The sequence below is a fragment of the Euprymna scolopes genome, chromosome 29 (assembly GCF_053919585.1).
Source record: "Euprymna scolopes isolate OS-2025 chromosome 29, ASM5391958v1, whole genome shotgun sequence".
In the NCBI taxonomy this organism is placed as follows: Eukaryota; Metazoa; Mollusca; class Cephalopoda; order Sepiida; family Sepiolidae; genus Euprymna; species Euprymna scolopes.
This window is the reverse complement of record NC_136510.1, coordinates 39,547,107-39,574,606: the sequence shown is the minus strand read 5'-3', so window position 1 is coordinate 39,574,606 and position 27,500 is coordinate 39,547,107. Positions and strand designations below refer to the sequence as shown.

At 35.0% G+C, this 27,500-nt stretch overlaps 1 protein-coding gene and 1 long non-coding RNA gene across 7 annotated transcripts in view; one reads left to right on the top strand and one right to left on the bottom strand.

Annotated features, from left to right (window-relative positions):
• LOC145252609 (uncharacterized) overlaps positions 1-27,500 on the bottom strand; it is a 148,904-nt gene that overhangs the window by 65,069 nt on the left and 56,335 nt on the right. Inside the window, exon 1 of one of the 6 annotated variants that reach the window (XM_080112316.1) lies at positions 2,974-5,694. The exons of the other annotated variants lie outside the window; for them this stretch is intronic. The gene's annotated coding sequence lies outside the window, so the exon portion shown is untranslated. Of the gene's footprint in view, positions 1-2,973; positions 5,695-27,500 lie in introns of those variants that run through there. 6 annotated transcript variants of the gene reach the window in all.
• LOC145252610 (uncharacterized) overlaps positions 19,979-27,500 on the top strand; it is a 188,389-nt gene continuing 180,867 nt past the window's right edge. Inside the window, exon 1 of the long non-coding RNA XR_013863633.1 lies at positions 19,979-20,140. This is a non-coding gene — a long non-coding RNA (uncharacterized LOC145252610). The remainder of the gene's footprint in view (positions 20,141-27,500) is intronic.

Below are 27,500 nucleotides of genomic sequence, written 5' to 3'. Positions count from 1 at the left end.
TTACATGGAAATGTGACAGCCCTTTTCCTGTAACACACACACACACACACACACACACACACACACATATATATATATATATATATATATATATATATATATATATATATATATATATATATATATATATATACGATTAGTTTGTTTTTTAAGGATTCCAGCAGAGTGCTCTATTATAAGGAAAAATCTGAAAATAGGAACGCATTATTCCTGTTTTTTTTTTTTTTTGCATAAAGTTTAGATGAGAAAAGTCAGCAGTACCGTCGGTTTCAAACCTGATAATTAAGGACCGTCTTAGATACCCATATCAAGCTGTCTTATGGGTAATCATGGTAGTAAACGCATTGAATTCTGGCAAGTTTCATCGTATACGCCAAATAACAAAATGAAATGTCACGAGAGACATCACTGCATGTGTATATTATTCTCTTAAATTGGTGAAAATTTGGGAGGTGACGGCGGTCTAGTGGTTAATGATACGGACTGATGATCTGGATGTTCCAAGTTCGAATCCATTTCGTTCCACAAAAATCATTTTCGTTTATGATGTTGGCAATCTTCTCATGGTCCCTCTCGTAAGTATCTGATGTCTCGCTAGAAGAATTCTGACAAGAAAATCGAATGCTAACAACAGAATGTTTGGGTCTATACGATATGATAATGATGATAATTGAAGTCTTACACAGAATAAACACATGTATGTTCAGCGCATTGCGCAAAACTGGAATTACTATTTTATTTATCATTATCCTCATCTTCTATAATATAAATCTCACTTGTCTGTTTAAATGTATGTATTATGTTTGTATGTCTGCCTAAACTTTCGACAGAGGCGACGGGTTTTCACGAGTTTGATATCGTTTTGAAGCTTGGCCCTTCGGACGATAAATATCGAAAAATTGGCGAAAAGCATTAATCTCTTCACCCTCAACTGGGCACTTTTCTACAAGAAGGGATCGCTTTTTTGCCGATATTTTCGGAACTCATTCCTTCTTTTTGATAGACTAATTTAAACCTTCGCCACTTCCGGTTTGGCGACGAGCGCAACGGCAAAAACGTCATTTTTTTCACGTTCTTTTCCTCCTTCGCGGTACGGGTTCGAGTCTGCCTACCTACTATCACTTTTTTTTTTTTTTTTTTGCTTAAACACCCGGGCAACGCCGGGAACCTAGGCTAGTCTTTTTATAAACATTGTCAGTTTCCGATTTCAATAGAAGAAACTATTACCAAGAAAGCATTTTCTTTTTAATCTTCACTTCATGAGATGATATGGTGGTAATGTATTGTACGACCCGCGATTTCCAAGAACTTGGGTCGGACTCGCTTGGCAACTGACGGAAATAATCGAGAAAAGGCCGGGCGTGCGTTCCTCAATTTTTAAAACGCTAGGAAACAAATATTAATCAACCCCCAATCCTAAATTTAACTCTAATCCTAAACTTGACTTGCGCGATTAAAATTAAATTTTTATATCTTTCAATTTATGAAAAAGTCGCTTAGATTCATAATAGCAAAAAACCGACAGCACGTTCGCTCCTAACGTTGAGATCGGGCTTTTCCGGTTATTAACGTCAGTTTCCGGGAGAACCCGAATAACTTTGTGGAAATATCGGGTCATACAATGCACAAGCACCGATGATGTCAATTCGCGACTACAGTTAACACGATAACAATTAAAATGGATTTCTTTTCTAACATAATTCAATCCCAAAATTAAGAAATAATTGAGTATGTATTCCGTCTGATTAATTTTTTTTTTTTATCCCCCCCCCCCCAACAAAAGGAGAGTGAACCCTTGTCCGTTCGTTCGTCTGCACCTTTCTCAATAACTACGCCTTAGAATTTGTTCAAATTTGGCACAAACATTAAACATGATAGGAGTAAAAAAAAGTAACAGAACGGATTTTTTGGGAAAACTCCGGTTGCCTCCACCCTAGGGGTGCCTTTCGTGTTAAAATGGCTAAAATTCACAATTTTGTGCTTATTAAAAGAAAAATTGATGCCTTGGGTTTTTATAAAACTTTCTGAAAAGTTGTAACTAACTGATTTCTTTATAATTTTGTTTGTCTATACTTCGCGATAACTCTTGGATGTGCCCCTGGGGATCTTTTAGGTCTAATAAAAACACTCAATTTTGGGGATTTTTTTTTTTTTTTGCCATATTTGTTCAAAATTTTCTGTATATGTCTATTTACCAGTTTTGCATGGTGCTGAACTTAAATTTAAATATGTTAAGGGCTTGGGGACTTTTGGGGCTAAATGAGGGGGGCAAATGATGGACTTAGTCATTTCTATTTTTTTTTTTTTTTTTTTTTTTGCATGGTGCAGAACTCAAATTTACATGTGTTAAGGCCTAAAACTGCACCGTTTGTTCCTTTTCAAAAGGATTTGACGTCCCCTGAGGACTTTGGGGGTTAACTGGGGGGGGGGCACTGCTGAACTTTTTTATGCCATTTTTTTAATGCCTCGTTCACTGATAACTCATGGGGGGGGGCGTGCATGTTTGACTTGCTTTTCGAAAATTGACCTTAGAGAAACAAACGTTGATCAACTTACCGTTAATGTAGTAGTAGTAGTAGTAGTAGTAGTAGTAGTATATAATTAGTTTAGAGTAACAACATTTCTAAGCACACACGACTCATATGAACAGAATACTCTGTTAAACCCTTTTTAACTAACATTTCATCGGGCGAAAATCGTTAGTTTGAATGAATGAAAAATATGTACGACGTATTAAGTTGTTTTAGTTGTATTATTTGCGCGAATAATATTACCAAACGAGCGATTATTTGGTCCGCGAGGCACGTGATCATCAAAGAATACCACCAACTGGAAAATAAGACTCGCACAGGATTCGAACCTGCGGCTAAGAAAAGGAATTAACAAAAAAAAACTGTGGGAAATAAACTCCAAACATTAATAATATAAATATGTTGGAGTGTATGTGTATGTTTGATGAAATCGACAACTCACCTTTTTAGGGACCAATTCTTCATTCTTTTATGTCGTCATTGTGCGGGGGATGTTTCCATATGATTTTTGTCGTTTGTGGAGTTAGCGAAATCGATCTTGAATTGTTAATATCCGCCTAGAATGTTTTGTCGTATATATATATATATATATATATATATATATATATATATTTATATTTAGAAATATAATAGCTATCAAATCTTTTTCAGCGTCTCTTTTGTGTGCTTGTGTGTTTTATGTTGTTTTGTTCTTGTTTTTTTTTGTTGTTTTTCTTTTTGCTTTTTTGTTTTGTTTTGTTTTGCATTGCGATATTTTTTGGTTGATGTTTTTTTTTCTTTTTTTCATTGTTGTTTGTTATTTTGTTTTTTCTTCCTCTTCTTTTTTTTTTTTTTTTTTTTTTTATTTGGTTTTTGGTCGTCCGTTGTCCGTGCGATCCTCCCGACCTGTTCGATCAGCGATTACATCGAGGGCTCCGTACAACGGTCCTCACGATTGTCCCGATAGCCACGAACCGCTGTCGACATCGTCGTCGTCGTTGTCGTCGTCGCAACCGTTCGAAAGCACACGCGCGCACCTGAGGCCACCGCCAACACGCCCTAAAACCGAAGGCAACAGCTGGGCGAGGGCGCCGGTAAATCTAGCCAATAAGCTTGCCACACCTGTTGAAACTAACTTATAAAGAAAAGAAAAAAAAATGATCGATGTTGGCAAAGAGATAAAAAGAAAGAGGGCACACCTCCTTTTTTGAATTGTCCAATTGATTTTCGACCTTTGAAAATTTAAAAGTCTGCATTTTACCCATTATGTAGATGAACCTTTATGTGTGTGTGTGTGTCTGTGTCACGTTTTCAAAATCGGTCGTTTAAATTTAAATTCTACAAACCAAGACGCACATATACACACACATATACGTGTATGTATGTGTGACATTTCTATATATACTATAAACCTTCGTCAGAAGCCAAGAGATATCCTTACACTGATTTTTACCTGTTACGTAACTGAACTGGATGACAAGTCTGCCCAGATTTTCAATACTCTCCTCCTCCTCTTATGTTAACCTTGACGAATTAATTTGCGTTATCGCAACAGCCGCTTACTATTGATTTCTAGTTAGTAACGACCATTAGTTTTCACATGAATTTGGAAAGCAACAAGTCTCCTCAAGGTCCTAGCCCTTTTTGCACTTATCCAGTGGAGGTCTGGTTAGTGCTTTCTCTTTTTGGTTTTTCTATTCTTTTTGACCCTTCGCAACTATTTTGTGTGATGCCAATCGGTGCCGACATTACAATTTTTTTGCTTCATGTATACACTATTCTAAAGTGATATAATATGTTGTATGTATATACTTAAACAGTGCTCAATATGTAGTTTGTAAAAATATATGGTAATTAATGGGAACCCAAGCTTGGGAAGACGGAAGGAAAACACGGAACACAGATTAGGTGTAAGAAAGAGATATTAACCGAAAAAGATTACAAGGATAGGATAAAGGGTAAGCGGGGCTTGCTATCCGGTGGTGTCCAATATGGGTAGGCGTACGCGCTGCACACTACTAGGACTCCTGCTGATTGTGCGGTATTACGATACTGCCTTGTAAAAGTGTTATCTCACACCATAATATATTACTGGAATGCAGGTAACTTTCAGTCTCACAACACCCCCCTTCTCAAAGTTTCCCTTTTCTTTTAGACAACGAATATATGTCCGCCATGTCATGGTAACACATATTTAGTGAGTTTCTTACAGTATTTTGTATGATTTTTTAGTTTGAACTCACTTTCCCAAACTTACTGTATTTAACAACGAGCACTTTTGCTTTTTCAAACCAATTACACGTTTTAAAATGGGTAAAACCACTAAAACCTTCCCAGATAGGTAGAAGAGTAACTTATCTTGCCTTTGATAACATTTATTTGTTATATATATATTTTCTTTACCAGTTTTTCGAATCTATGTGCATAGTAACACTAACCCAAATTCTCGAATCGTTCTGTTGATGTGGAACTGGTCAGCTATTGGGGTTTAGACATGAGTGCGTTTCTTGAATCCTTTTGTCACCACTGATGTGGACCCAAGGTTGGGACCACGGAAGGAAAATAGGGAACAATGTAAAATGTAAAAAAGATATATTAACCGAGAAGGTTACAAGGATAGGATGAAGAGTAAGCAGAGCTTACTATCCGGTAGTGTTCAATATGGGTAGTCGTACGCGCTGCACATTATTAGCACTCCTGCTTATTTTACGGCATTACGATACTGCCCCCTGAAAGTGCTATCTCACATCGTAATATAGTACTGGGGAGAGTCTATGATGCAGGTAAGTTTCGGTCTCACAACAGTAGCATATATATGTGTGGGGAGGGGAATATGCTTATTCAATTATATTTCATCAATTATTTATATCAACACTTTTATTTATGAAGCTTGATGTTAAATATAACTACAGAGCATATTCAAATAAATGACAAAAACTCTATTTTCCCAAATTCTAAGATGTTGTACAACTTACCATTTATTTATTTCAACATGCTGAAAGAAATAAACGGTAAGATGGTCTTCCATTGTCGGGCCTGTACCGAATAGTATTTTTTGTTTGTTTGTTTGTTTGTTTGTTTGTTTCACCATGTCACGGTTAATCACATGAAGAAGGCCACATGATGAGTTGGTCGAAACTTGGTGAAACAGCAGCAGTTATAGAGACAAGGATAACAATCCACAAAAATAAATAAAAAATAAATAAATTAATAAATAAATAATAATAATAATAATAATAATAATAAATAATAATAATAATAATAATAATAATAATAATAATAATAATAATAGGAAACTTGGGGAGACTTTTGTCACTCAGCCTCCAAGGAACACCACAAGCTGTTTTCAGGGAGAGATCTCTAAAGACCTGTGTGAACGCTCCTTGTGAGCCAATAATAATAATACCATTCGATACTAACCCGACAATGGAAAACCAGATAAAAACACAAACAATTGGATTTATAAGACCATAAATGATCCACCCTTCGGGGCAGTGTATAGAGGCGTTGAGTCTCTATGGTTCTAGGTGAGCATTGTCGGAAGATAGCGGTTTGAATCCTACCCAAGTAGGCCAGAGGATGAGTTGGCCGAAACGTGGGGAAAAGACAACAACAACGATAATAAAGATGAGGATAACAGTCTGTAAAAAGGATGCGTGCAAATTACATTCTCGCTTTCTAGTTTTTTCCCCTTCAACACAGGGTCAACTGTGGTGATCCCCTTTTGTCTATCATGGATTATTCCTATCCGTTTTATTCTGCTCATTCTGTATTTTCTTTGTTTAAAAAACAAAGAGAGAGAGACAGACAGACAAGCGTGAGTGATATATACAGTATAAAATAAACACAAGCAGTAAAACAAGATAAAAACCACAGGAGGAGATTGATAAACATGCACTTCGTAAGAAATGTAACATTAAACAAAATGTTTAGAATTTACTGTTAATTAGAACAATTGAAATTGTTTTTTTTTTTTATATATAATGCAATATTAGTATGCAATATCAGGATTTCCCAAACTTCAGAACAACATAGAGTCCCTGAGGAAAACAAAGGTGTTTCACGGAGCGCTAACAAGATAATTGCTAAAATAAATATGAAAAACATTAATTTCAAATTTTAACACTAATGATAATGTTTGCAACCATTTTTTGTTTTTAATTAATCAAAAATTGTTGTATGTTTTTTAATTTTCTTTTTCATGAACCATCCTGAAACTCTTTACATCTGTAGTTGTGCGCCATATCTCTTTCCAGTAAAAAAAAAAAATATCAATAACACTGGTTTACAAAAATAATTTTTTAGTCGGAGGCAAGAATGGGGATAGTTGATTTTTGTTAATGTTGGGTTGAATTCAAATTTATAAATAGTTTTACTCTATCCCCTCTAGTTTTCTGGATTGGAAATGGTCTGATTTTAGTCTAAACAGAGAATATATGTGAACATTTCAAGAGTTGCAGCAGCTTATCTCTTCTTCTCTATATAAATAAAATGAACTCATTTTTCCCGTCGGATTTTGACCTTAATAGGATTAAAAATCAAGATATTTCATGCAAATATAATATGCACAAACGGCAGAACAATATCTGAGGTGTGTTATAGGCTTATTATTTCTCAAATTCCTCGATAATCTTAGATTTCTATACTTTTTCTGCTGAGAAGTCACAGCCAAAATCGGTTAAGATCAATGGAAGTGGTAAAATATTTTCTCTCTAATAAATTCCTCCTCCCCCTGCCACCACTTAACACCGTTTGGGGATCGTTCACAAGGAACAGTTGAGAAGAGAACACCGGTTTGGCTTCGTAGTTCTTTCATGTGAAGTTATTTAAAATCACTAAACTAAGCTGCAGTGCTCTGTGGCGTAGTGGTTAGCGTGCTGGACAATTCACATTATATTTTCACGTTCGCGCCGACCTACCGTAGTGTTTTTTTTTTCCTAAACAACTGGAATGGACTTTTCTTGGTGGCCGAACTGTTAACGTTGCAGATGTTTTTTTTTCACACTTTATTTTCCTACTTTTACTCATGACTCCGGGTTTGATCCTTCCTACTTACCTACCATAACATTTTTTAAAACTCCCCCCCCCGTCCCGGAAACAAACACTCGGGCAACGCCGGGTACCCCCGCTAGTAACATATAAATCAGGATAGATAAAGAACACTGATTGAATCAATATAGTTAGATGACACAATTACACAATTCAAAATACCACAGACAGTCAAAAGTGTGTTTTTTTAGATCTGGTGCATTTTACCTCCGGGATGTCATGCAAGAGCATCCAGCAGAAGTCTCCCATCATGGCAGGGTTCCATTTGCCTTGATATTTGCTCTCCATCTTCGTTATGTCTTGGTGGAATCTTTCTCCACGCTCATCACTCACTGTTCCAAGGTTTGGCGGGAAGACGTTAAAGTGGGAATGGAGAAAATGAATCTTGAGTGGCATTCAGCACTCCATATCCTCATAAGACTTTAGCAACTTCTCAACACAGGCTTCCCTTGCTATCAGTCCCTTTCCTTTAAGTTTAGAAGCAACTCAGAATCAGCACTTCTCGGATCTGAGGTCCGACAAAGATGACCTCTTTGAGCTTAGCAGCACTAAAACCTGGGAACATAGTAGACAAGTGTTGGAAGGCAGCACCATTTTTATCCAACGCTTTAATGAATTTCTTCATCAAACCAAGCTTGATATGAAGAGGAGGAAGAGGCACCTTATTCGTGTCAACCAGAGGATTCTCTTTGAGGCTGTGTTCGCCAGGAACAAAAGTGCTTCTAGACCCCTAGTCTTTCTGCTTGCAATGCTGGGATACAGCTCGACTATCCCAGAGACAGAGAAAACAACAGTATTTTGTGAGGTCTGCTTGCATATCCATAAGACGACCAATGACCTTGAGGTCTCCGTACAGACCCCATTGGTACTCACTGTGCTTAATAGCTTCTAAAAGAAGCTCCATATTGTCATAGGACTCCTTTAAATGGACACAGTGTGAAATGGGAATGCTGGGATATTTATTCCTATTATGCAGAAGAACACCATTGAGACTTCACTTGGAAGAGTCTATGAAAAGATACCAATCTGAAGGATTATGTGGCAAAACAAGGAACGTAAACAAGCCAAGTATGTCTGTGCAGTAGCACAACTTGTTTTCAATGTCGAAAACAGGAAGCAAGGTCTTAGTTCCAATTCCTGAAACTGGTGATCCTTACATCTTCCTGGACGAGGTTCCACTGTTAAAGACTGTTTTTACAGATACAACTCATGAGCAAAATCATTCAGGTCTTCTTGCATGATCCAGTGAGGCTTGTTGCCACTTGTTCCTGAATATGTAGACTCAATATCTTCCAAAGATATTGACTCGGCAGAATCCTCCCTTGAAAGTATTTCTTCATCTAATGAGAAAAGAAGATCCTTATTTACTGGAGGTGTGAGTACAGGAAGATCATCTGAATGGGGAACAGGTATCATAGCAGATCAAAGGTTGGGATATTTTATCTTTTTTCTAGAAGATACATTGAAAACAGTTCTATTAGTTAAACAATAATAACAATAATCTGCATGGTTTTACTGCTCTCTCCAAACCATTGGAACTGCAAAGTTGAAAGCCGCGTTCCTTTGCCATTAAACCATGCAGTTAGTCAATTGTAGAAGAGTTTACAAGAGATGTGTGAAGCCCAGTGCATACTAACTAAAAAATAAGGCATATAATTCTCACAATATTGAAATTAACCCTGAATTCATATACGCCTTTATGCATAGCTAAAAAAAACTAGGTGATGAGAAAAAACGGATTTCAAATTTGAATTTAGCACCCCCAAATTAGGTAAAAACGGGTATTTTTGTGCTTGCCTAAATTTCTTCGTAAACCAGTGTAATTAAATATCTGCAGCCATTTATTTTTTTCTGTATAAAAAGCATTTGGTTCTCTTTAAGAGAAAGGTTTCCGGAGCGCTTCAGCCTCACTCACGGAGCCCCAGGACTCCGTGGAGCCCACTTATGGGAAACCTTGTTTGTTCTTTTCTTAGTTAGTCGTTATGTTTAGCTTTGAAAAAGGCCAAATAGAGTTTTTGAAGAGCAAACTGATTTTACAAAAAGTTAAATTAGCGAAATATGGCAACCCTAGACAAGCATATGAGAATTATCTCCCTTTGATGAAGCCTTGTTTTGGAATGCCATTATAATGATATGTGATTATTGTTGTAATGGTGTGAGAATCAACTCGTAGTAAATTTTACTGAAGAAAAGAAGTCAACGAAATGTTACTTCAAAAAAAACTACTACTAAGTGAATGTAGCAAGCTAACCCAAAAGGAATACAAGAACAGGCACAACCAAGTGGGAAGAGTAGTACATTGGGAAGTGTGCAAACAACTGCATCTCGAAGGTGCAGATAAATGGTACAAACATAAGCCAGCAACAGTAACTGAAAAGGAGAATCACAAAATCTTGGGACATGGACATACAAACATATAAACCCAGCCAAGTAAGAAGACCGGATGTAATAATTGACAAGAAAAAAAATTCCTGTCAAATTGTAGACTTTGCTGTTCCAGCTGACCACAGGATAAATATAAAAGAAAAGGAGAAACGGAACAAATACACAGAGCAAGCCAGAGAACTGAAAGGGTTATAGATGATAATAAAATCAAGATAGTACCTATAATAGTAGGAGCACTAGGAACAATTCCGAAAAACTTTGAAAAAAGAATGGAAGAAATTGGAATCAGAGGAATGGCTGGAAAGATACAACGAATAACAATAATGAAAACAGCTGAAATATCAAGGAAAACCCTTGAATGCAGAGACTAATACACATGAGCCACATGTGAGGACCAGCCAAACTGCTGCAGAGACAAAACATGAAGAAGCGTTACAGGAAACCAAGAACATAGAAGATGCATATCTATAAGTTCTCTATTCCTCACCCATCCCCACCATCATTCTCTCCCATTACCCAATCACCGCCCCCTACAAAAGAATGATGTCAAATAGCCGAGAAAGGCCAAGGAGGATGGAAAGACCGAGGAGAGAGCACTGACCAGATTTCTGCTGGACAAGTGCGAAGAGAACTGGGACCTTGGGCAGGCTTATTGACACTCGAATTCCAGTGGAGATCAATGGCCGCTGTTAGCGAGAGATCGACGGTAGGCGGCTGTTGCGATAATGTAAATTCATTTGCAAATATTATCAGAAGAGGTGGAGAGCACTGGAAAACTGGGGAGACAAAGCTTCCAGAGAACACGACACGCTGTTTTCAAGGGGATATCCTTTATGACCTATATGAAAGCTCCTTGTGAGCCAATAATATTTTTTGTCCCGTTCTTGGTTTGTTGTTCTGATCTTTTGTAACACACACACACACACACACACACACACACACACATATATATATATATATATATATATATATATATATATATATATATATATATATATGTTAGCTTTCAAAGCTGTTGAGTTGTGGTGTTGATTGATTGTGGAAATGTCAGCCTCTTTAAGAAACTCGTTTCTTATCGTTGAGCACTTTCAGTTGAATTAAGTTAGTCAATTTAGCTCTGATGCATAGCTCATAATGATTAGATCACTCTGACTTAAAATAAAATGTTTAATTTCAACGTTATTTCAAACGGTTAACGGTAGTCGAATGGGTATGTTCCTTGCTAATCAAACCAGAGATGACTTGTGTCGCCGGTTCGAATCTATCGACTAGTGTTAATCGTGACACTTAGCACTGTAGATTCCCGAAAGGATGAAACACTAGTGTCTGTAGTCATTATTTGTATTGAACTATGTAGAACTGGAGTGGAATCATCTTGATTCAGGAAAAGTACTGTTGGTGATGGCGCAACACTTGCTTCACTATCGAACTCCGAACTGGAACACTTACAAGGGTAATCGACTGTTTGAAAGCAGTCTTTATTTTATTCACCTCTTATCCACTAACTTAGACCCAAGGTCAAGTGTGGGATGAAAGTGTTTCTGTAGAAGAAACTGAATTCGAACTCGGTACACTTAGATTTCCAGTGTGTGTCATTAACCGTTTAGCCACCGTTACTCGTCGGTATGTGTATAAATATTTCTTTTTAAAAAAAAAAGTCGAAGAATTTGTGTCTCAGCGTATCACGTACACAAGAATATCGTTGAAAATTATGGGATGTCATCCATCACGCCATCATCACCACCATCCCTGCTATAGACAAAATTGTATTTTGTCTTCGGTTAATCGAATATACTAATGAATCATGTATAATAGGTGTTGTGTTTAGACATTAAATAATCCAATCAAATATATTTTTGAAATTAATATATTTAGGCAGCATTTTTTTCATTCAAGCAAACATTATTGAATACAACGAAGATACTTTGTTATATTATTCTTTTTTATATTTTTCGTATAATCTTTTTTTTTTATATCGAAATCGAAGATATTAATAAAATGATTATATCTTATTTTCTTCTCGGTCAGTTTGTCGATTTTCGCCATCATCATGCCTGATTCTTACTAATTAATATTTGATTCTGAATATCCGTTTGCTTTTTTCGAACATTGAACCATGTTGTTAAGAAGAAATAAATTGTAATTCTGCTTAATACTTTCTACTTCGGATTTATTTTTATAGCCGTCATTTTTAACAAAGGTGTTGACTCTGTGTTCGTTTATTACAGACTTAATTCCCTTTGTTTGAGGTCCTGGATATGACCTTAAACTATATCCAGTGGTGAGGCCCCAGCTTGCGGGCTTTGGGGAGTGTGGAGTCACCCCTTAATTGCCATTGCTCCCAGGTCCACTCAGACCCGGTGTGGTAGTGCCTGTTAGGGTCCCAACTATGGGTTGAATAGAAACTGACTGGAAAAAATATATACATATTCTATTAAAAACCTTTTCTTCACAATCACTGGATTCGGCATTAAATGACCTAAAAAGGGTTGATATGCCGTAAAACAAAAACAACTAACCAATCCTTTGCTTAAAACAAAAAATAATATTTCAGAAAAAGGGGACATAACTCTCTATTTGTTTATTAAAGACTGCTTCTCTGTGGGACAAATTAAATAGATTTTTAGGAAGAAAAACAGTTTAGTTTGAAAATAGAACAAGGAAACAAACCGCCTACACACTTGGCCAATTTAACCCTTCCTCGAAATCCATCTCTTCCCATCCTTTCTCTTTGTTTTCTTCCTTCGTTTTTTTTTTTTTAACATATTCCTAACTTCATCAATTATTGATCAAGCTATTTCAATCCAATCTTAAGCATGACATGTAACTGTATCCGGTGCTAGAGTTCAAATTGTTTAGCCTACGGTAATTTCAAATCACGCCTTTTCGTTACACACGTTTTCAACACACACTGGACAATACACACTGGGAGTCGTCGTAGATGTCAGAGCTCCACCTATTATTTTTAACCTACCGTTTATATGCTATATATTTATAAACTATATGTCTAAAGAATTAATTACTCTATAAATATTTGAAGATGTTAAGAACAGGATGTATGGAACATTTATCAAAATTATTGAATATCAAATGACACAACAAAGCATAAAGAGAACATTACACACACACACACAAAAAAAAATCAAAGCTATATATAAGTATACAGTATTCATCCGGCATTGACATTGTGGAAATGTATTGCTGATAAAAAAAAATAACTTAAAATATATTTAGACAGGGTCCAACGCTTGCGATTAATACCACCAGCAAAATGAAGAGTAAAAGATGTTTTTTAAATTCAATTTTCACCCCAAATAAGGCACAGCGCCACTTTGAAGTAGGGGGCTACTATCGGGGACATATTGCAGGGATATTTATTGTTGTGTCTGCATCAATAACAACACGAACGCAGAAAGTAAAGGTAAAACAAATATATTGAGACGAAAATAAAATACATATTTACAAAGGTGCAGTTGTACTGCAGTTGGAAGATTGTCCGACAGAGGGCGTGTTAAAGTCTTTCATGGAACAACTGGCACATGCGTCTTGCCTATCCGGCGTTCGAACACATTCTCCGGTCTTGCTGACTTGATACCTTTATCTATATCTTATTCACCCACGTATGCTAATTAGTGGGCGTTTCCACAACATTTATGAAGGAATATGAGCAGCAAGATGTCTGTTCACATTACACTTGAACTTCTGCATGTCAGTACAATTGGGAACGCATAATCCTGGAAGGGAGTTCCAAAGTCAAGCAGTTCTGGGAAGAAACTATTGGAGCAGAAGGCTTTCTTACACATAGGGGTGGGATTTAGCTGCTTGTCGTGTTTGTCGGGGGTATTTACGAATACTTGTAGAACAGGCAGAGGGATGCAATATTTCGTTGATAGGACAGAGTCTGGAGCTTAGATGTAACCTTCTTTTGAACCCTGTCCAGGAGTAAGAGACTAGTAGCAGATGCACCAGCCCAAATGTGACAACAATACTTCATACATGGCCAAATGGGGGCCTTATAGAGGTACAGGATACTTTCGGGCGTAATTAGCTTTCTAGCATGGTAGAGAGAGCCCACATTCCTCGCATCGACTCTGGCAATGCTTTCAATGTATCTGATCCAACTCATGTTCCCTGCGAATGTTAGGCCGAGGAGTTTAAAAGAAGTACTTTTACGTAATTCCCTTTGGCCATTGCTATTGGTGGTAGAGAAAGTTTCTTGTAATTATTGAAGGAAACAAGCTTAGGCTTGGCAGAATTGAATGTATGTGGAGTGGTCAAACCAGCGCCTCTAAAGGAGAAGCACACTGGTCTAATAAAAATTGCCCGAACAACCCCATCGACATTCCCCGGTATGGATGACTCCACTTGGTTTTTTTTTTAAATATCCTTAAATTAACTAATAAAGAAAATAGTTGTTTCACGATAATCTGTGAATACGTAAATAAATGCTGAATGTAAATGATTTCTGTTGCTGCTGTTGTTGTTATTGTTGTTGTTGTTGTTGTTGTTGTTGTTGTTGTTGTTGTTGTTGTTGTAGCAATTCATCGTATCGAATCGCATTGTAAAACGAACACACGTATACATAAGTGAGCGAAAGAGAGTGTGTGAGAGAGAGTAAGAGAGAGAGAGAGAGAGTTAGGAAGAATATATAACTACTTCATTTACTCACATAAAATTAATATACAAAAGTATAAATTTATGCGTAAACTTTAAGTATTTACATTAAAAGTGCTCAATACCTAGGTAGACCTAGTTAGTAATTTATAAAATATACATGGCGATTAAGCTACACTGAATATTCCGCGTTAAAAATCTTAAAGTGGATGAAACGCAGAATATTCAGTGTAGCTTAATCGCCATATATATTTTATAAAGTATTATATATACATATATATATATATATATAGAGAGAGAGAGAGAGAGAGAGAGAGAGAGAGAGGAAATAAAAAAGGACGCAGAAATTTACTCAGAGGGGAAAGATAGGTGTCATTGAAACACCATAGATGGTAGATTATTGCTCGTTTCTGAGTGAATACAGTTAATCCGGAGTATAAGAATGATAAGAGGTCAGCCAATCAGAATGGCCGGGAGACTTTATAATTTGTGAATTGAAAATGGAAAGATTATGCTATGTTATGTATTAACCAGTTAATAAAAATGCGAGCACAATATCGTTGGAAAATTTAGAATTTGTCCCGATGTCAACTAGTAGCGGTGAGAGCACTAAATATGGAGAGAGAAAAATAGGAATTTCTTCCTCTGTACATGTTGCGATTGTTGTAGTGTTGCTAATCGGATGCAATGTAGCATTTTATTATCACGAGTAAATATGTTAGACATGATGTCGTAAGCTTGATAAAATAATGGCATATATATATTGGATTTGTATGTGACATATGTTGTTGCAAACCTACTGTAGTCCAGAGGGGGATTTATTCAGTTTTTTTTTATTATATAGGATATATATAAATGAAAAAGACTTATATTTCAGATTCCAAGATGTTGTAAACCTTACCGTTTATTTCTATCAGCATGTTAAAATGTTCAATTCTTGACAGCATCTGTTTTGTAGCGCAGAAACAGCCATATAATTATGTCAATTTCTGAATATTTTCCGCCCTGTTATATATATATATATATATATATATATATATATATATATATATATATATATATATATATATATATATAGTGGTTAAAGTTAAACTATGAAAATCAAAATATAAACACATATATTCGAATTAAGAATTTATTGTTTGACACAAGGAATAGAGGAGAGTTATGTTAATTTCCTTAATCCATGGATTTTCAATATTGGCTCATATCATAGGAAATTAAAGTAAAATGCTGTTAGCAAAATTTGTGTCAAACAATAAATTCGTAATTCGAATATATGTGTTTATATTTGGATTTTCAGAATTTAACTTTAACCACAAACTTATATATTGCTCTATTTTTAAATATTGAGTTTTACCTTTTCGGCTAGGATACCCTGAAAGTATTACCTCAAAGTAACATCTATCACGATATTTCACCTGATCTTTTGTATGTGTCGTATCTCGCTTATATATATATATATATATATATATATATATACTCGGGTTTTTTTATATTCAAAAGTAATGGACTAATGAATTCAACGAGGTTGTTAGATAGTGCTCAATAAAAAAAAATATATATATATATATATATATATATATATAATATAAATCTGAATGTGTGTGTGTGTGTGTGTGTGTGTGTGTGTGTGTGTGTGTGTGTGTGTGTGTGTGTGTGTGTGTGTGTGTGTGTGTGTGGTCACGAATAGGCTCCTATATGGTTGACTATTTTAAAAAACTGATTACATATAATGATAGATGTATCGAGACACAGGAGTGGGTATGTTTGATCTGGTTGTTCATAAAAATTGTCGGGTCTTCATTCGCGCCTGATCCACAAAGTATGGAAATAAAAAATTTTTAAATTTAAAAAAAAAAAACGTTTACAAGTGTTTTTGATATAGATGTACATAATAATACTTTGATAAGTATGTTTTAACTTAAATAGGGATGGTATAATAAAATTGTGGAGTCTGCGTTCGCCTGGCCTCCACAGAATGGAAATAAACACACACTTTGATAAAGACTTTTCATACCTATCTGCGTAAGTATACTTTGATAATTATGTTTCAGTTTGAAGAAATATGGTATAATAAAATTATGGGGTGTTCGTTCGCGTCTGCCCTCCATAGAATGGAAATATGTCACAAAGTTTAACAAGGTTTTTTAATATAGATCCACATAATATTGTGATAAGTGTTTCAGTGTGAACAGGTATGGTATAATAAATTATGGGGTTTATCTATTTTATTTTTATTTTCATTATATTTTGCTTTGGTTTTGATACCCCCAAATTCAACCCAAATTTACAACCCTTCCTTTTCATAACCTATCATACTTTCATAAATCAGAGTCCATTTTCTGTAGGCTGTTTTTGAGCCCAGTCAACGACGGGTACATTTGCTAGTATATACACACACATATATATATATATATATATATATATATATATATATATATATATATATATATATATTAAATTTATTTATACAACATTAATGGCTATATATGTGCATACATGTTTCTGTAATCACCCGCGTTGGGGGATTACGTCTTCAGGCCAAGAATTCCCGTCGAAAACACTTGGCCTGAAGACGTAGTCCCCCAACGCGGGTGATTACAGAAACATGTATGCACATATGTAGCCATTAATGTTTGTATAAATAAATTTAATATATATATATATATATATAAATATATATATATATATACATATATATATATATATATATATATATATATATATAAACGAGTTAGGGAGAGAGGTGTTCTTTATGTGGTATTATTGCGACTTCATGTTGAATATTCTCTATGACTATCGATAATGTACGGCTGCGATATGGCATTCATACGTTTTTATTAAACTTGGGGTACTTTATACATACATATATATATATATATATATATATATATATATATATATATATATATATATATATATAGCCAGTAGAGTTTAGTTTCCTAGAAGTACATCCAATGAAACAACATGTGTCTACCAAAGAGTGCTCCATGAGTGAACAGAGCAGGTATATGAAATTTATTTATACAAACATTAATGGCTACATATGTGCATACATGTTTCTGTAATCACCTCGACGAATGGCTACATATGTGCATACATGTTTCTGTAATCACCTCGACGGTAATTCTTGGCCTGAAGACGTAATCCCCCAACGCGGGTGATTACAGAAACATGTATGCACATATGTAGCCATTAAAGTTTGTATAAATAAATTTAATATACCTGCTCTGTTCACTCATTGAGCACTCTTTGGTAGACACATGTTGTTTCATTGGATGTACTTCTAGGAAACTAAACTCTACTAAATATATATATATATATATATATATATATATATATATATATATATATATATATATATATATATATATATATATATATATATATGGCATAATCACGTTGGCACACCGGTTCTCGTAAGCCTGGCTAGTACCAGATGGGTGACTATTTGGGAATTCTAGGCGCTGTATGGGCTTTCCGTTTATCTCGGTATTTGTTTTGCAGTCGTCCTATGCAGACACTTTACTTGCCACTTGGATTTTGAAATGTCTAATCAGGAGAGGTGTGGTTGGAGTTTGCGCATCTCCTGCCACAAACATTGCACGCGCGGGTATCCATAGTCTGTCAATGCTTCTATTTTTGCAAGAGCTGGAATCATTCCAAGATCCAGGCAGGCCCGATGTAATGTGTTGAATGAGATGGCAAGGAACATCCAAACTATTCCAAGGCCTCCATTGAGCAAACAACATAGGGAAAAACGAATGGCTTGGGCACAGAATTACATAAAAATGGATTTCCAACGTGTCCTATTTATAGATAAGACCTGTGCTACTCTTGACGATCCTGATGGATGGGCCAAAGTTTGGAACTCCAACAGAACTCCAACAGAGTTCATCGCCAACAAGGAGGTGGAGGCATCATGTTTTGGGCGGAAATCCTTGGGCGGGAATCGTTGGTTGGATCATTACGAATTCCAGAGGGTGTAAAACTTACCAGCAATACGTACACTGCCTTTTTGGATAAACATTTGTCACCATGGCTAGATGACCTACCATTGTCAGGTCACGTTCAGATGATTTTTTTATGCATGACAATGCACCATCCCATTCTGCTAGGGCGACTGCAGCCTTCCTTGAAACTATGGGCTTCTTTACATAAACCCTCATGGGCTGGCCACCGGATTCTCCGGATCTTAACTCCATTGAACATCTCTGGTCATTATTAAAAAGAGGTGCTTATGAGGGAGGAGAGCAACTTACTTCAAAGGATGTCCTGTGGAGGAAAGTAGTTGATGTCGTCAGAACCATAACTCCTTTTAAGATCAAACAATTGACTTCTTCGGTGGACAAAATGTTGTTTAAAGTTATTTAAAAATGGTGGATATGGCGATAAATAATTCATTTATTTTAGGCTTAGCACCAAGGATGTGCTTTTGTTTATTATTCTTTAACGAAAAAATATAATAAAGAGTAAAAATTTTATGATTAGAAATTGTATTTTTGCCCTAATACAATATTTTGAGAGACCTGCAATAAAGCGATGAACAGTGGAAGGTTATAAATTTGTGAATATCGCATGACTTTGAATAAAATTTTGGGAAATAACTAACCTTAAAGCAGTCATTTGATTGCACAATTATTATTTTTTTGTGACGTATATTTAGAGAAATATTTTACTAATCTGCAATAAAGCAATTGATGCAGTTTATATATATATAAATATATAAATATATATATATATATATATATATATATATATATATATATATATATATATATATATAATCGTAACACCCTGCACTGAAGAGTCCCGAAAGGATGAAACACTAGTGTCTGTAGGTATTTAATAATTATTATAATAAAAAAAATTATTATAACAGCCCCTTTAAGAAATTCGTTTCTTATCGTTGAGCACTTTAAGTTGAATTAAAGTCGGTCAACTTAGCTCTTATGCATAGATCATCGTACAACGATTAGATCACTCTCTGACTGACGTAAATGAACATTTAAAATTAAAAAAATTTAAATTCGACGTTATTTCACGCGGTTAATGGTAGCCGAATGGATTAGGTCTTCGCTAATCGAGACAGAGATGTCTCGTGATGCGGGGTTCGAATCGTTCGACTGGTGTTAATCGTGACACCCTGCACTGAAGATTCCCGAAAGGATGAAACACTAGTGTCTGTAGGTATTTAATAATTATTATAGTAAAAAAAATAATTATATATATATATATATATAACCCGCTTGTCTATATAGATGGATACTACATACTTGGCTCTGCAAATTAAAATCAGTGCAACTAGTACAGAGGCTAATTAAAATCAGTACAACTGGCTCCGGTCTTGTTGACACGTGTCATGCTTGTGTGAAGAAGTGTAGTTTAGTAGTCGAACTGAAAAGCCACACAAACTTTCACGAAGACGTGTTGCCCGGTGTTGCTGTCGATGCAGTAACAACTAATATTTGCAGTGTCATTAACTGGGCTGAAAAATCACATTTGTACGCGTCACCGATGAGACTTTATCTATTATCGAACGATGGTCGTACTTGTTTATGAGAGGGCACGGCTATTACGTATGTATATATTACCGTTATATGCAAATATTAACATTCTTTTCAAATTGAATTTGCGCTTTATTAAACTGTTCATGATTCGCAAGAGCGAGGGTAAATTTGGAGTATAAATAAAAAATTTTCTTTTATTCTAAAATAGCTTGGGTTTCTGGTTGATTTGAAAATAAAACCTGCAGTAAAAACCAGTCCATCGCATAATCTTTTCAGTATTTACTTCAATAATGATTAATACATGCGTAGAGTTTGGTCGTAACGTATGATTATGGTAGGCTTAATTGTTATAATTATAATTTCATACTTTATTATGTATCTATCTGTTATGCTGAATACGAGAACCCATACGGAATTTTGGACTGAACTCTTTATTCAATCAACATGAGTAGATTTTTTTTTTTTTTTTTTACACAGTGATCACCACTTATCAAGGCCCGGAAGCCACTCAGGGATAAGGGTTATTGCAAGTACATTACGTTAGTGTGGAGATTTGATGGAGTGTTTACTTAAGGGGGCGGTTCATTAGGAATTTGTTAACATTAGACTTGAAGACATCCAAGTTGTAGTCCGGAGGGAAGCAGGCAGACGGAAAACGGAACAGGTTTTTCGCTCCATCATCCCTACTAAGGAAGGATAGGCGTGTTAATCGCTGGAGTCCAAGATTATTTTGTTTATTAGTGAATACATTTAACTATGAAAAAAAAACATCTGTTTCTGAATTTTTTTTTTTTTAGATGATTGCTTTTTCGTATTATTTGGATTCTTCGGACTACTGTTCACATCTTGAGTGTCATTTTTCACAACGTTTGGGTTGATGTAATCCCCGACCTTCTACAGGTGTATCGTATTATTCGGATTCCCGAGTTTAACAAGATACACCTGAAGAAGGTCGGAGGTTACATTGACCGAGACGTTGTGAAAATGGCACTCAAGATGAGAACAGTAGCCCGAAGAATCTAAATAATGCGAAAAACATCTGTATCGCTTATTCTTTTACTGTCAGGTCAGACAAAAAAACTTTGCATCGAAGAAAAATGAAAAATAAATTGAGGATTTGATGGTTAGGATTACCCAGACGAGCAGTAAAGATTTAGCCAATCAATTAAAAGACAGAGAACAAATGATGCCAATGAAACAATTAAAAATGCTGACCTTAATTTATATATAAGATAAACGAGCGTAAACCACGACACGTGATATATATCATTCATTATTCATGCAATGAATCAATATCTAGTTCGAGTTTTACAAAATCAACATTTCCATTTTTCTTTTGAAAAATACTTTGCTAGGATCGGAATTATTAGTCACTCCTTGACAGCAGCATATAAATAACAACCATTGATTAAGTATTGCATATAAATATGCATATAAAATGCATATTTATATTTTAAAATGATAGATCTTTCTCAAAGTATGCGCAATATAAAGCGAACGATTCATCTATCAAAACTCGAAACGGACAGCGTTGGGTTACAAAGTAGAATTTCAATGTGCAGAGTATCTTATTGACGATAGTCGGACACGCGGCCCTGATTTAACATAGCCAAAAGAATAATGCAATTATGCACACTATAACAGTGGTTCCTAACCATTTTATTTTGCATTCAGATGCACCACGTAAACTCATATCCTTATTAATTGCTTAGAGTGCAATAATATCTACACATTTCGTATTTCCTAATTACTTGTCACTCAATGCAGTTAAAATTAGAGACAAGGTCAGTGCTTAATGTTGAAAATATATGGCACAATGACGTTAACACGCTGGTTTCCATTAGATCACCGAAGTTATGCCACATTGAGCCTACTACAATACAGCGGATGACCACTTTTAAATACCAGGCGCTGTATGCAGGACACCTCCCTAAAAGAACTGCAAAAGCCCAAGGTCGTTATTTCCCCTAATCAGGATATACAAACGACAGGAAATCGCTTGTGAATTTCATATTCTCTTACACTTCCTCCTTTGGAGGAAGCCGGTTCAACCCATATATGGTTAGTGCTGGTGTTTGTTTTGTTTTTTTCTTAATGTGGGGAAAATCCAGCTCCCCAAAAATGGTCACTCTGGATTGGAGCAAAAGTAAAAATTGCATCAATCTAGAAGAATGTTTCTTTCACTGACGGAGGACAGAAAAATGTAGCATCAAAACAGATACCACACTTTGATCCTAGCGAAAAGATTTTCGAATAAATCAGAATTGCAGATTTCACAGTTGATTTCATCTTGAAGCATTTGCGTGTCTAGCTCCATCGAACAGCTGTCGCAGTCTGTCAGTTGAAAACTATGTAATATGTTCCCGTTTTAGGGTTAAGTACTGTGGTATGTGAAATCGTCACCTAGCATTAGCGATAATGCAGCTTTCTTTATAATAAATGAATGCGTTCCATTTTCGTAGTAAACCGTGTTTATATAAACAATGAGTTTCGATCTTGACTTGAAGTACTTGTCTTTCCAGCTACACTGAAGAACTGTGATATATCCAACCACTTTGTCTGTTCATACACCTATGTGTATACTTGTGTCTGTCCTTACACGACACTTCACGGGATTATTTTTACTTTCATTAATAAATGAATGAAATGTAAAACATATTTTTCGTCCTTTAAAGAATCTATCAGTGACTAAAAGCCGAAAAACAGACCGGCTTTCTACTTATGACATATGAAATTGGAAACTTATTACTTTCAATTGTAAATGCAGTCAAAAAAGGGTATGCTGGGCTTATTTTAAGAAGTATCTATTTTTAAAATATTACAATTCATTCCAAGTACGACATAGGTAGAGAAATGTAGAAAATTCTTATATTCACTTTCTCAAGCGGCTGGCGTTGCGCAGGTATTACCTTGTTAATTAGATCTATTTTTTGTATGCTGATTAATTACATTGAGCTTCATAAATTAAGGATTAATATAGATAAAAGGGGAAATATTATTGAAAAAAAAAATTTCCGCAGAAATACACACACACATACATATATATATGTAATTTTTGGTTAGTTCGTTATCAATAAAACCATATTTCTATATTACCAATTTAATTTAAAAATTTCAGACAGACATTCCTTAGAGTCATGGAATGTTTTTATGTTATTAAAATAAATTAATATATCAAATTATAAAAATATTAAATAAAATAAAAATATTTTTCGAAGTCGTTTCTGCGGGACTATTCGGTTTTTACTTCCGGTAGTTATTTCAATGTATCCACCACGATTTGACGACTCTAATCGATAAGTGAAAAAAAACATCCTCTATTATTTTTAATTTAAATTCATCTCCCAATTTTTTTTTTAATTTAAAAAAAAATTGCTCGCTAGAAGGTGCGTTTTGAGTTGAAACATAAGTCAAAGAACCTTAACAAAACTATCTTTGTCGTAAAACAAAATTGACAGCACACGTTTTTTTGTTTGTCGGTTGTTTCTATATATAGAGTTCAAAATAGACTTCGTAGCCTCGTAGGAGATGTCCTTTTCTCTTCCTTGCAATCTCTATCTCACAGAAGAGATGTTGCGAGTTTGTCTCTGATGTATCGTTATTTTCATGGAAAGTGTTCGAATGAGCTTCAATCTATGGTCCCCCCTCGCCAAACTTTCACAAGAAACACTCGTCTAGCTGTAAACACTATCAATAATTCCCCCCACTCTTTATCTGTGCCTGAACCTAAACGTAGATTCCATGAACAAAGCTTTTTTCTTAGAACTGCACGCCTGTGGAATTGTCTTCCGTTTTCCTGCTTTTCGGCTGTCTTCAAGTCTAACGTAAATAAGTTCTTGATGAGCCGTTCCATATAAGTTATCAACTTTACCAAATTTTCATTACTAATGATTACTATAATGTCCAATTTCTTCTGTACACTCTTTAACCCTTATCCTTGAGTGGCCTCTTGGCCTTGATAATGTGGTGATGCCTATGTAAAAAAAAAAAAATAAGAAAATATGAATTTTATTTATTATTTAAACTATAAATTCTTAGGTGAAAGTACAGTTTTTTTTTCGAAGAAAATTCACGGTACATATGCATTTTGGTAACGTGCTGAAGTATCTTTTTTTATTTTTACTTGGGTTTTTTTTTCAGCCATTCTTATTATCAAGAGGGGAGGGTGTTTTGTAACTATTCCGTGCTTTCAACTAACAATCTATTATTTAAAAAATGTTTTTATTTACAATTTATTATTACAAAAAAGATATCGTGAAATTATATAAAAACGATATTGTGAAAGTTTAATTTAACTTGAAAAAAAACGCGATTAAGGTCCGATTAAGATTCGATTGTTGTGTTTTTGCTTTTTTTACCGTAAGAAAACTTTTTTAACAAAATTGAAAGTACACTTTTTTCTTTTTTTTACAGAAGTTTTTCATCTCTTGCAGCTCTCTTATAAATGCCTCTCTCAGATATAAATGTAATTATCATCTCTATGTTTAGAGTCCCCCGTTATGTGTCGCCAATATGTACCTCGGCTATTCAACACGTCTTCAATATGACCCCCCCCCCGCTACACAACATATATATATATATATATATATATATATATATAAGTGAATTTAGTATACAAACAAATGGCTACACATAAGCATACATGTTTCAGCGAAAACCCAGTAAGGGAATCGCTTCGTCAGGCCAAGGACATCTCTGCAAATTCATTATTGAAGGAATGTGTAATTCAGTTCTTTTACTGATGATGGAGGATGGAACAGACAATTAATACTTGGAGGATTTATACAAATGTTCGTTTACATAGATGAGAGACAAAACACATTTACCTTTCAGTTGTAATGACGACACGAAGACAAACAGTTACAAAATATAGATGGTGATTCTTTATTCATCAGCCGGCCGATTGATGACTCAAGAATTCAAGCTTGTATGGCTACATGTCCTCTCTATCACCCCTTCGCTTCTAAGGGCATTAGCTCTCACTAAGTCACTGTCCGACTCTCGTCTGCGACTGTGACTGTGTTTTCTCCAACTTCGAACCCTGTCTCAATATATTGAGAATCTCCTTTCCTTATGACGTCAAAGGTGTAGTCAACCAACGTGACTTTACCACGTTTCAATTACCCGTGCCCTTTGCACATGTATCTAACACATCTCATAAACAAAAGAAGTCCGTAACTTAAATTGTATCATTTAATCTATTTTGTTAGATAACATTTTCAACTTTGTGATCGTCCATTCTTTTAACTGACATTTTTAATATCCAGTTATTCCTAAAAGAATGGGCAATCGCTCTATCTATGACATAAATAATATTTAGTTATTTACGAGAACAATGCCAACTGTTCTGCATTCCTAGGATGCCAATATCTATTATCTTTTAACGCTTGCCTACTGGGTTCGATTCTAGCATTTTCCTAATATCATTTTCAAACTTATCTAGTTTTGCTTTCTTACTTACTGAGGTCTGTCCCTTTTCATAACACACACACACACAAATATATATATATATATTATATATTATATATATATAGAGAGAGAGAAATGATGGGGAGAAAAAAACAGAAAGAGAGGAATACAGACTGAGGGAGGGAGATGGAGTAACTCATTTATACATATACAAAGAGAGAGAATCACATGTCACCATTCAAATTTCTGTTGTACACTCATCGCTAAATTGATAGATAATTATATAGACAGAGAGACAGACAGACAGACAGATAGATAGATAGATAGATAGATAGATAGATACATACATACATACATACATACATACATAGATAGACAGGTAAATAGATAGATAGATAATTAACTGTTTCTGTCGTGTTATTATCTAACATATTGTCAGAGATAATCTGCCTCCACAATTATAGTTCTATCATATATCAATTTTGATGTCAGTGTAAGACTGGCTGTATAAGCAGAACTATCGAGCGGTTACATGATAGTATTACACAACACTTATTATTTGGAATCAATAATTAAATTAAAGCACTCTCAACCATAACCTTAAAATCGCTAACTCTAAACTCTGACAAGTTTTAACTTCTCACAGTCATTAAGTAAATATAAGGAGTAAAGAATATGCACCGTTATATAACATAAACTTAAAGACTACCTCTCAAATATTTTTATTTCAATCTACACCAAATGAATAAAAACCATATATGTGTGCATGTCCACACACACACACACACACACACACACACATATATATATATATATATATATATATATATATATATATATATATATATACGGGGATACTTTCTAGACTTATTTTATATCTTAACTAATTTTATTCTTTACTCTTTAAACCTTATCTTCTATTTTTTAAATCCATTGTTGTTTACATTTTAATTTTTTAATTTTACTTTAAACACTTTCTTCCCACTATTGTTAAAATTATTAATGGCTATAATTATAATTAAAATCATCAATTATCATAAATATCACAGTCACCAACATGTTTATCTCCCATTACCTTCTATTTTTAATTATCCTTATCACAGAGTAGATGATTATATCTAAGCATTGAGATAAATAAATTATACACATTTTTATATTCTATTATTATTATTATTATTATTATTATTATTATTATTATTATTATTGCTATACAACTTTCAAAGCTTCGTGTAGTACCTATTTACTATGCCTCCCCACGGGACAGAGTTAGACACTAGGGTCGTTTTTTTAACGTGGAGAAAAGGTACGAAAATAAAAATTGTCTCAGTCGTGAAGGATTTCTCCTCCACCGAAAGAGAACAAGAAATAGAAGTGCAGCATCTGAAGAACAGATGGTATTTATTTGCTCCCCCACCGAGCAAATTAGGCACAAGGCCAATTTTTAATGTGAGGAGTGAAGGGAGGGGGAAGGGAAAAAGGGGACCAGCTCCCGAGAGGTGGGAAATGGGAGCTGGTTAAAGGTCAGGTATGTAGGGTTGCCCCCACATCTGGTCTCTGCTTGCAGCATCTGCCGGAACAGACACTACACTTTGATCTTGTCCCGAAGGCCAAAGTTTCGTGTAGTAAATAAGTAAAAAAAAAACTACAGTGAGAGATGGAATTAAGGCAGGGGGAGTGGACGAGAATAGGGGACGAATAGGAAGGTGAAAATGCCTTAAAATCGCCACCAAGAAATCATTTATGGTTTTCCCCCTTTTCCTTCTTCCTCTTTTCCGTCCTTCTTTCTGTTTTTTTTTCTTTTCTTCTTTTCTTGTTTTCTCCCTTTTTTCTTTCCTTTTCTCTCTTATCTTTTAACCTCTTCACTGATATGCGCAGGGTTGACAGTGGTGGGGCGGGGATGTAAAAGAAGATCACATACAATTTCTCGTCAAATTAAAAGCATTTGTATAACTGAATAAGCCCGATTAAGTCTGGAACCCCTTTCAGCATAAATATGTCAAATCCACATTCCTCTACTGTT